This window comes from Thalia democratica, chromosome 7 (genome assembly GCF_965202585.1).
Source record: "Thalia democratica chromosome 7, ktThaDemo2.hap1.1, whole genome shotgun sequence".
Classification (NCBI taxonomy): Eukaryota; Metazoa; Chordata; class Thaliacea; order Salpida; family Salpidae; genus Thalia; species Thalia democratica.
In genome coordinates, this window is record NC_139171.1 from 5,205,293 (window position 1) to 5,215,607 (window position 10,315).

Below are 10,315 nucleotides of genomic sequence, written 5' to 3' on the forward strand. Positions count from 1 at the left end.
TTTATTTGTTTAACTTTTATTTTTTACATACTTTTAATTTTGAATATAGTATAGCTGGTTAAGAAAAAAATTTAAATGCTAAAAAAGTTTTAAAAAGTTGTTAAATGCATTAAACACCTTTTGTAATATGAAAAAAAAGATTTGTGAAAAATGTTTAGAAAATGTTTTGTTTAGAATTCAACTTTCTTAAATTTGTTAGCTGAAGTGTTATAGTAAAAGCAGAAACAAAACACACATTATAACAAATTTTAGTAAAAACTATTTATTAAAAAGAGGCTTTAAAGGATTAATTTTAAGAAAATGTTCTATTAGTAAAAAAAAAGTATGTATTTTTATTTATTATTATTTTATTATTATTGTATGATTTTCTTGAAAAAAGAAATAGTAATGTAATTTGTTTTAAATTAAACAATTCAAAGTTCTCGACTTAAATGTCTTTAAGGAGATTTATATCCAATATTCATTTTAACAGTTTATTACTAACAAAACAATGTTTCACTCCTATACTTGCATACAGGAGATCCTCAGTTGTTGTAAATAGGTCTTATTCAAATAGATTTCTATTTCTATAGGTTCTGTTTGAATAAGACCTATTTAGAGCAACTGAGGATCTCTGTATGCAAGTATAGGAGTGAAACATTGTTTTGTTAGTAATAAACTGTTAAAATAAATATTCGAAAAAGAAATAGTATAAACTTTTAGTGTCCCTGCTTACAGAAAACTATGTTTTTTTAAAGTCACATTACTAAGCACAGCTTTTGTATTTTTAGACCTTTCATACTACAAATATAGTTTTTTTTTACAATAAATTCTTTTATTTTTTACATAGCATATTTTATACAGGTTTGTCTAAAACACAAACGTTTATAAAAACATGAACACTTACTAGCTACTATTTAAAAATTCAAGGATACTTTCTTAAAATATTCTGTTACTAATCATAAGAAACTTTATGTCCCTAAAAAAAACCTTGTTATACCATTATTATACATTAATACATGTTAAATTACATATATTTTTGTAGTTATGTTTTAATAATTATATTTTATCAACCCATACTTCTAAATATTGTACAAATTATACAAATACTTAAAACTTATTCAGTAAATTCGGTCATCAAGCTGTATTTGCTTGTTAACTGTTTGTGGAAAATATCTAAAAGTTCGTACTCTAGGTTAATATCAATAGTTATATTCAAAATGTAATGGATTACATAGAATTTATAATGATTTTCTACCAAAAAAATTATTTAAGTTTAGGCAAATAATTAAAATTGTAAAGTGTTTCTTTTTCAAATGAAAAACAACAACAATAAATTTAAAAAATGTCTAAATGTTTATGTATTTAATATATGATATAAAGCAACATTGTATGTTTTGATTTTAAGAAAACAAATAAAGAGATCTCAACTACTAGAGGAGAAATAACGAATTCATTCTTTCAAGAATTTTTTTTACAAACTAAGTTTTGTTCAAAGACCTCGTCAGTACTAGAATAAATCTTATTCAAATAGAGTTCTATTTGAATAAGATTTATTTAAGCATTTACGAGGTCTTTGACCAAAACTATAAAACAATATCATAAATATCAGGTGTATTTTCAGGAAATAGAAAGTTGTATTTTCAGAAATAATTAGTAAACAAATGATCAAATTTGATTCTAAAACAAGTTTATTAAAAAAGTGAATGAATTTATCAACCAGATTGTTCACAGTAATGTCAAAATTATAACTTTTTAGTTTTTTGTTTTGATAAGTTAAGCACAAAGAAACAGTGGTTGGGACGTAAACTAGTGTGATTTGTTGCAAAATTACCATATTTACTCTGATCTATTTCCCCTATAATCCCATCATACAATTGCCGGTGGTACCGTAGTAGCTTTTATTAAAACCGAAGCAAATTTGACACTTGTTTTGGTATTTTGTTATTTCGAACATCCGTCGGAAGTTTTGCATAACGACTGGTAAAATGCGAGTTGTAAAATGTTTTTTGGATTGAGTAATGTTGTTCTTTTTGTTTTCACCACACAAATTCATTTCACTTAAACAATATCTTTAAAATTATAAAGTAACAAATTAAATTAATTATTTTTTTAGTTAATTAATACTGTTTAAATTCTATAATTACCTTAAATGAAATATTATAATATTATCAAGGTTTTTACTAATAAAACTAAACAGACTAACAATAATGAACTATTAACTATAAACACCTATAATTAAAAATTCTAATAAAAAAAAAGTTCTATAATTACCTTAAATGAAATATTATAATATTATCAAGGTTTTTACTAATAAAACTAAACAGACTAACAATAATGAACTATTAACTAAAAACACAAAAAATAAATTCAGCTGTAGCTATTTATATGAAAACTTAAAAAGAAGTTTTAATAACACATAAATTGTAAAAATTTAGTAAACTATATAAATATTTTATGGTAAAAAATAATAGCTTGTGTTAAACTATGAACTTTTAATACTTGGCTTTAAAATTGAAAACAATAATACTTTTCAGTAAAACGCTTATACTTAGTATTTATCGCACTTAACAGATGTATGTTTCAACGAAAAGCTAAAACATTTACACAAATTTACAACATTTTACGACAACTATTACTATACTAGATCTATTTTTAAAAGCTGTTTCCTTACAAAAGCTTTAAAATATAAAAAACTAGTTCAATGCTAAATAATTTAGTTTTAAACTATTTGCAGTTTTATTATTTCTTAAAATCTGTTAAAAAACTTAAAACAACCTTTTATATTAGCACTTATGCAAAAGTATCATAAGTTTACTAAATTAACAAAAACTGACAAATATAGGTAATATCTTTCAAGTCTATGTTATAATTCCTTGCTAAAAACCACCACTTAAGAAAAATGTACTTTTATTTAAAATGTTACAAAATATAAAAGTTACAATTTTAAAGCTAATTAATTTGAATTGAAGTAAAAAAAAATTAATACTTATTATTTGTTTATATGTATTATAAATACTTTATGCTTAATAAATAAATACGAGTGTATTTCCAACTTTAAATGCAATTTATAAATTACATGTGTATTTATTTCTCAATTATGTAAGTTTTTATTGTTTACACTTTGTTGTTTACTTGTTTTAATTTTTTTCTTACTAGTATTTAGCACAGTAAATGTTAGGTTGAAATATGTGTTAACAATCCGTATTTTTTATGTTATACAAAAAAAAACATAACATTTTATAAGTTTCGTGTTATGTTAACAAAGAATCTTGAAACATTTTGTATTAGCTGTTTTTAAATTTTATCACAACTAGCCCAAAATAAATTTAGAAGATTAAATAATTACATTATTTATAGCACTGATATCAGCCGAATTCGGCTATTCATGGTGAACTAAAAAAATTTAATTGTGCATATACATCAAAATTACTTAAAAAAAAAGAAAGACACAGTGTTGCAAAAAAACTAAAAGTAAAACAACTCTCAATCAAAAATACTTAAATAACACCCAATTTAAGTTTTATATTTTTGTTTAATTTGAATCTTTTGTATTGCCTTTCTCATCCTTTTAATCTTTCTAGATTATTTAAATTATCTAGATTTTCTAGATATATTTTAACGATTATAAACAAATATTTAAAATTTAATTTAACAATTAAACTATATTTTTTATACCAGTTAAACTATATTCAAGAATAAAAAAATGTTATTAGAAAATATATAATAAGCTTGCATACTTTTTTTTATTTCTTTCTTAAATATAGTAATTAGATTTAACTGAAGCTTTCAATACTCTTATCTTTCGTAGTATTTTAGAAATATATATTTTTAACTACAATCTATATAAAATTTGTAATTATTGCAAACTTATCAAATTTAAACCGACCTACGTGAGTTAATATCAACATTTTTTATTTATTTTAACAATATCTTGATAATGTTTCAATTTACTTTAAATTTTGTTTCTAATAATTAAAAAAATAAAATAGAAGTTTTACGGTTATCTGTTTAAAAAAAAAGTTAGTTCACATTTTAATAAATTTTATCAAGTTTTATTGTTTAACTATGTTAGCAAGTTTTGTTTATGTAAACTTAATAAATTTAAACAGACTCTGTCTTTATACAAGTATGTATTAAGTATCAAGGTTTTTTTCCAACAAACTGTTTAAGGGAAATTTGTAATGGGATTTTTTTATTATGAAATTTACTCATGAAAAATGTTATACACTAGAAGAAAAAGCAAATAAAAATAACATTTATTACTGATTAAAATTGTCAATTCGAATGCGTCATAAGACAAACAAAGTAACGCTAAAGTATCTTTCATTAAAATTTTGCTTTTAAACATCGTAATTCTTTATTTATCAAAAAAACAAAACAAGCTGTGTAGCGTTTTGTTTTGTTCAGTAGCACTTACTTAAATTGTACAAAAGCAGAGTTTTTAAAAGCATCTGATGGTTATTATAATTGAAATAAAAAAACATATTTAAAGTTCAAACTTTTTCGTTTATTTTAGTTTAAAACTAATTTTATAGATAGTTCTTTAAGTGTTTTCAGATAATTTATTTTTATAAAATAAATGATACAACAACACAGTGTTTTATAAAAATTTACAGTCTTTTTTATAAAGCAGTAATATTGAGTTTTCATATTTTTTTAATTCTTTTTACATTTTAGTAAAGGTATGAATTTATATAAAATAATCAAAAAATTTTTTTATTTCATAACTTGAATGTAAAACAGCGTTTAGTATTATTTCTTAAAGCTTGAGTGTGCTTTTACGTTTAAGATTTAGATAGGGCTAAAAATAATCTTTGAAAAATAGAGTTATTTTACTAAAGTAGTAAAAAAGTAGTAAAAAGTTTTATGTTTTTTAACGAGCTTATTACTAAAAAAAAACGTAAAATCTTAATACAAAAAATCTGTGTTACAATTACCGAATTGAGTTATAATTTCATTAAAACTTTGGTTGCATATTAAGTTATTGATTTAGTTATTCAAAGCAGTGTTTTGTTTACATCTAACGATATATTTAGAAAAATGTTTTTATTTGTTTTAAATGTAAAAACATGTTTATCGTAAATTTCAACAAGTTTTATTATACTTGTTACTAAACAACAGCAGTTTATCAAAGCACTAAATCTTCCAGATAGAACAAACATATAGATTAGTATATTTTGTGGTAGTTTATTGTTTTTGCATCTAAATAGCTTGCGATGATTAATTTGTAACTGTTTTATAACACCTTATCTTAATTTAGCGGCTTTAGTATCGAAACTGTTCAATAATAAGGTTTGAGTAAAAACCGTTGCTATTCAATCACAAACTAACAGTTTAAAAAAAAGTTTTAGTTTTTTGTTTTATGGATGGAAAATTATAAATAACGTAAAGTTTATCAACTTTTAAAACAAGGCTTATTCAATTTTCAGTTTAAAAAATATCTATTTCTTCTTACTTTTAAGTTTTTCCATTTTAAAGTACTAATAAAATAGTTTAGTACACAAACTTACAAACCAATTATCAGTTGTCGTCGTTAAATAAACAAAACTTATTTTCATTGTAAAATTCACATGTGTCACTTATTACTTATCTAGTTTTAGTCTTGTTTTAGTTTCCTTTTACTTTTTGTTTTGTATGATTAGTTAAAAAAAAATGTGTTCATGTAGTTTAAAGAATTGTAAAAAATCAAGTAGTTCTATATTTATATGGTAAGCTCATAAGTCTTTATTGTGTAGAATCTTTATGTGTAAAAGAAAAGTGTTTGAGAAAACGTATGTACTAAGGAGTTAGTGCTGTCATATTTAAGTAAAAACACATCAAAATTTTTTTTGATAATACTTTACAAACCATGGCAACTTTTCAAGTCGAAAGCCTTGTTTTATAAAAACTTAAACTATTATATTTAGGCTATGACAAGCTACATTGTACAATTATTAAAATAAAATATCAACAAAAAGTTAGCTTTGCTTATTTGAAATTATGTTTTTGTCATAGTTGTTATTTCATTTAATTTTTATTTTAGGTTTTACACAAGTTTATCAAAACAATTTTACCTGTAAAACGCTAGCCGTATTCAAAACACAAAAAATTACAACAGAAGCTGTTATTATTTGTAGTTTCTAAAGTTATTTAGATATATTAGTATTCGAATCTAAAGTTATTTTAACATACTGTTTTTTCAATCTTTACAACCAAATTTTAAGTAACTTTAAAACTACGAAGTTAATGTTAAAATAGTTTTGTTGTTTTCTTAAAATACAAAGTTATTAAAAAAAAAAAAATTTAATAGGTTTTATAACAAAAAATACAAAACTATAATAGTGTTTTCAACGATGTCTAAGGAAGAAGAAAAGAATGAAAGCAATGAAAACAACAAAACTAAGTAAATACAAACACTAAAATTATATTGTTAACAAATTGTTAAATTATTTTATACATTTTATATTAAAAAGTTTTATAAAATTTTCAAAAAAATAAATATCTTTTACAGCCAGCACGGGTACATCTTTTATAGAGATGTGTATTTTGGTTCGGTTAATGTCGGGGGAAAAGGACAAATAAAAGATGTAGTTATGGGAGAACTCCCTAAAAGTTTTCCTGCTTTTCCTCAACCAACAAATGAAACAGGTTCAAACATTTATTATCTTTTACTTCTTACGGTTTTTTAAGCACATAAGAGTTGTAATAAAGATTTCGTTTTTTTTTTTAGGAAAATTTAAAACTAAATTAGATTAATAACATAAATTAAAACCTAATGTTTAACTGTAAACCAGGGTTTACCGAAGTGAGATATTTCTCCTTTTTGGGTAATCTTGGTGTCGCATGGCTACAATTAGTAAGGGGCATTAAATATAATCGGGTTTCAAATGAATAGAAGCTTTTTTTTTTGTTTTTCGAAAGTAAGGTGATCGTGAAAACAAATTTAGGAAGTCTTGGATTAAAAAAAATATCTAATACTTCAATAGCTACAAGATTTACTAATATGAAATTCTTCTAGAAAAGTTGCCAGAGAAGCTTAGCTTCAGTTCAAAGGATGCAGAAGCTAAAGTTGAAGATGAATCCTTCCAAGTTTTCGTAAAAACTCTCACCGGTAAAACTATCACATTGACAGTTGAATCATCTTATTCTGTTTCGACATTTAAAAAACTGGTTAAAGAAAAAACAGGTAGGTTATTTAGATATATCTTTTTTTAAAAGACGATTGTTAATTTTCAAAATGCTTTAAAAGTTAAACAACTGACATTAGCATTTAAAAAAAATTACTAAATGATATTTCCTTTTATTTATAATTTGTTTCATTAAGTTAAAGTAAGTACATTTTTTAGAGTCTTTAGATGTTATAGTGTTAACCTTATTTTAAATAACTTAAACTAATGATAAAGGAGCTACAAAGTTACCTTTCTAATAAAGTATTTGATAATAAACACTTTTTTAAGGTTTTTAATTTACAGGAATTAAGAAGAAAGAACAACGTATACAATATCAAGGTAAACAGTTAGAGGAGTATAACTCTAGATTAGAGCGAGCTATGCTTTTATCCGACTACAATATTCGCAGAGAATCAACACTTCATTTAGTATTGAGACTGAAAGGTGGTTGGAATCCAAACTTTAAGCTTCTGTAGTTTGATCTAATTTGAAATTTTTTTTTTCGTTAATGAAATTAAAAAGAAATGTTTGTGATTATTGACAAACTTCGTTGCTTGTTTTAATCCAAATTGTTTTAAGAGTTTTCAAAACTAATTAACTACATAAATCCATTTTTACTTACTTTAATAAACAAATTAACTAATTTAAAGTAAAATATTTTTTTGAACCCATTTTGGTACTTTTTAACGCTTGTATTTTACTCATTGTTAAAAATATTGCAAAACTACTGTTTTTAGTTATATATTAACTAAAAGCTTTTTTAAGTAACACTTATTATGCTTAAATAATTTTTTAGAATTAATGACTACGTTTAAACTAACATTTCAATATGATGAACTCTAAAATAGAATGTTATTTACAGAACTTGATTGTTTTTTAAAAATATTTATCAAATTTATTACTAGCATTAATTATAAAATTATTTCACCATTTTACAATCTTGTAAGTTTTTCGTCTTATGTAGTTTTGATTTTATTATTTGTTAAATACTTTAATCCGATTTTAATAGCTCAATATTAAACTTATTCACTAAAAAATTAAACGAAAAGATGTGCAAATACGGTAAACGAACTATTCGTTCGTTTATTTGTTTACTTAAGTGGCAAACGTGGTTTAAGCATTGAAATATAACTATGTACTTGTTTGATTGGTTTATTTATAATATAATCTACTTGTTGTTAAACAACTTTATTTCAAAGAATAACTAACCTATCAACTAGGTATGGTTATCTTTAACTGTTAAAAGTTTTATTTTGTTGTAAAAAATGTTTTTATATCAACAAAATTAAAGTTTTTCGAGGATATCTTTTTCGTTTCTGGTAGAATTATAATAAAGTTATAACATTCTATTTTCAAATTTAATATTTTTGTTTATATTTAGAATTCTATAAACTCATTTTTTCTTTTTTTTTTACAGATATTGAAACTGTTAAAATATGTTTGATTTTGTTTTATCTTGCAATGTTTAATCATATTTAATTAATCATTAAAGTTAATAATTTTGGATTTTACTATCTACATATTTAATTACTGAAATAAATATTTTAAAGTCTATTTTATAATACGGAAACTTTTCTTTATTTTCTGCCACTTGTTTTTAAAACAATTTTATTTCTCTATTTTTAAGTTAAAATTTAAAATATATAGTGTTTCTTTTATTTTCTATAAAACCTGTTAATATTTTTCGCATTATAAGTTGACTCGTTTTTGAAAATAGACATACATAAATTTGGTATAAATGTTTCATTTTATATTTTTTATTAAACCTGCACATTTTTTTTGAAATTAGCTAAATGCACTTCTTTATGTTGATAATTGTAATTATTGAAATCTTCTAGGTAATTTCAGTCTAACAGAAAAATATGTACATAAATATGTAAGAAAATATTCACTTTAAGTTTATAAAAATTGAGATTTGAAACTATAGTAACTGCAAATTATTATTAAAAACGTTATCATTTTTATGTTTTGAATGTTTTAATATATAATTAGAGCCGTAAGAGCAGTAAACTGATGTTTCAAACAGATTTATTTAAAATTAATATTAAGACAGTCACAACATACGTCTACTAAAAACTATTTAATCATGTTTAAAAAAAGTTATCTGCACCTGTGCAAACCGTAAAGATCACTGGTCTATACAACATTTTATAAGAAATTCTTAATTAGAGGCACGTTAACTATTTATTTCGTACGAAGCTTACTATTACAGGTAAAAATTAAGCAGGTTAAGTATTAATTCGTCGTGTTTTGCTTATTAGTTAGTTAAAACATTTTTACTCGTTGAGAAGTTGCAAACGAATTAAATAGATTTAATTGCTAAAGTCTGTAAGTTTCAGTTTCGTTAAAGAACTTTTGTTTCTAGATGATAAAACAAACGGCGCGAAAAAATCGTAACATCAATCAATATTAAAAAGCTGTAAAAAAATATAAAAAATACTTACTTTACTCGTATGATATTAATCTAATTTTACTTCAACAAGATTTTGCAGAATTTAAATAAAAAATTTGTTTTTTATTAAGCTATTAGCTTTTTTTGCTTATATATATAGCGTCAATTGCACGATAAAAAAAGCGCTCAAAAAGTATGGTCTAAGGACCTGGTGTACAAAAAAATATTTTCGCTTATCGAGTCGTACACCAATGCTTTTACAACTTGTTACGAGCTGTTACACATAATTTTTCATCATCTAAATATCTAAATCTTTAGTAATAAAAAAAAATTAAACGAAAAGAAAATTACCTGAACTTTGTGTTAAAAAACGTACTTAAAGACTTTTCTAATAACATAAAAATATATATATAACTTTAAATTCAATTGTAAACAGAGATAAACAATACTTATAGAAAACATATGAATACTTGAAAGATAGACCTCCTTTAGAATTTTCTTTAAGAAGGTAAAAATGCACTACGCTGAAATATTCTTTACATTAAGTTTTGTCAGTATTTTGTGCTAAAAGTGTAATTTTTCATCCTAATAATAATTTTACTTAATTAGTAAAAAGAGTTTTACAGTTAAATAGATAATTAAACTGTTGTATAATTTATAGATAGTTTTAAAAAACTTAAATAAATTCTACCATTACTAAACTTAACTATATAAATAAAAATATAATGATAAGTATTGTTGCCTTTATGCACTTAATGAGGAAAAAGAATAATAATGAGTAACAATAATAACA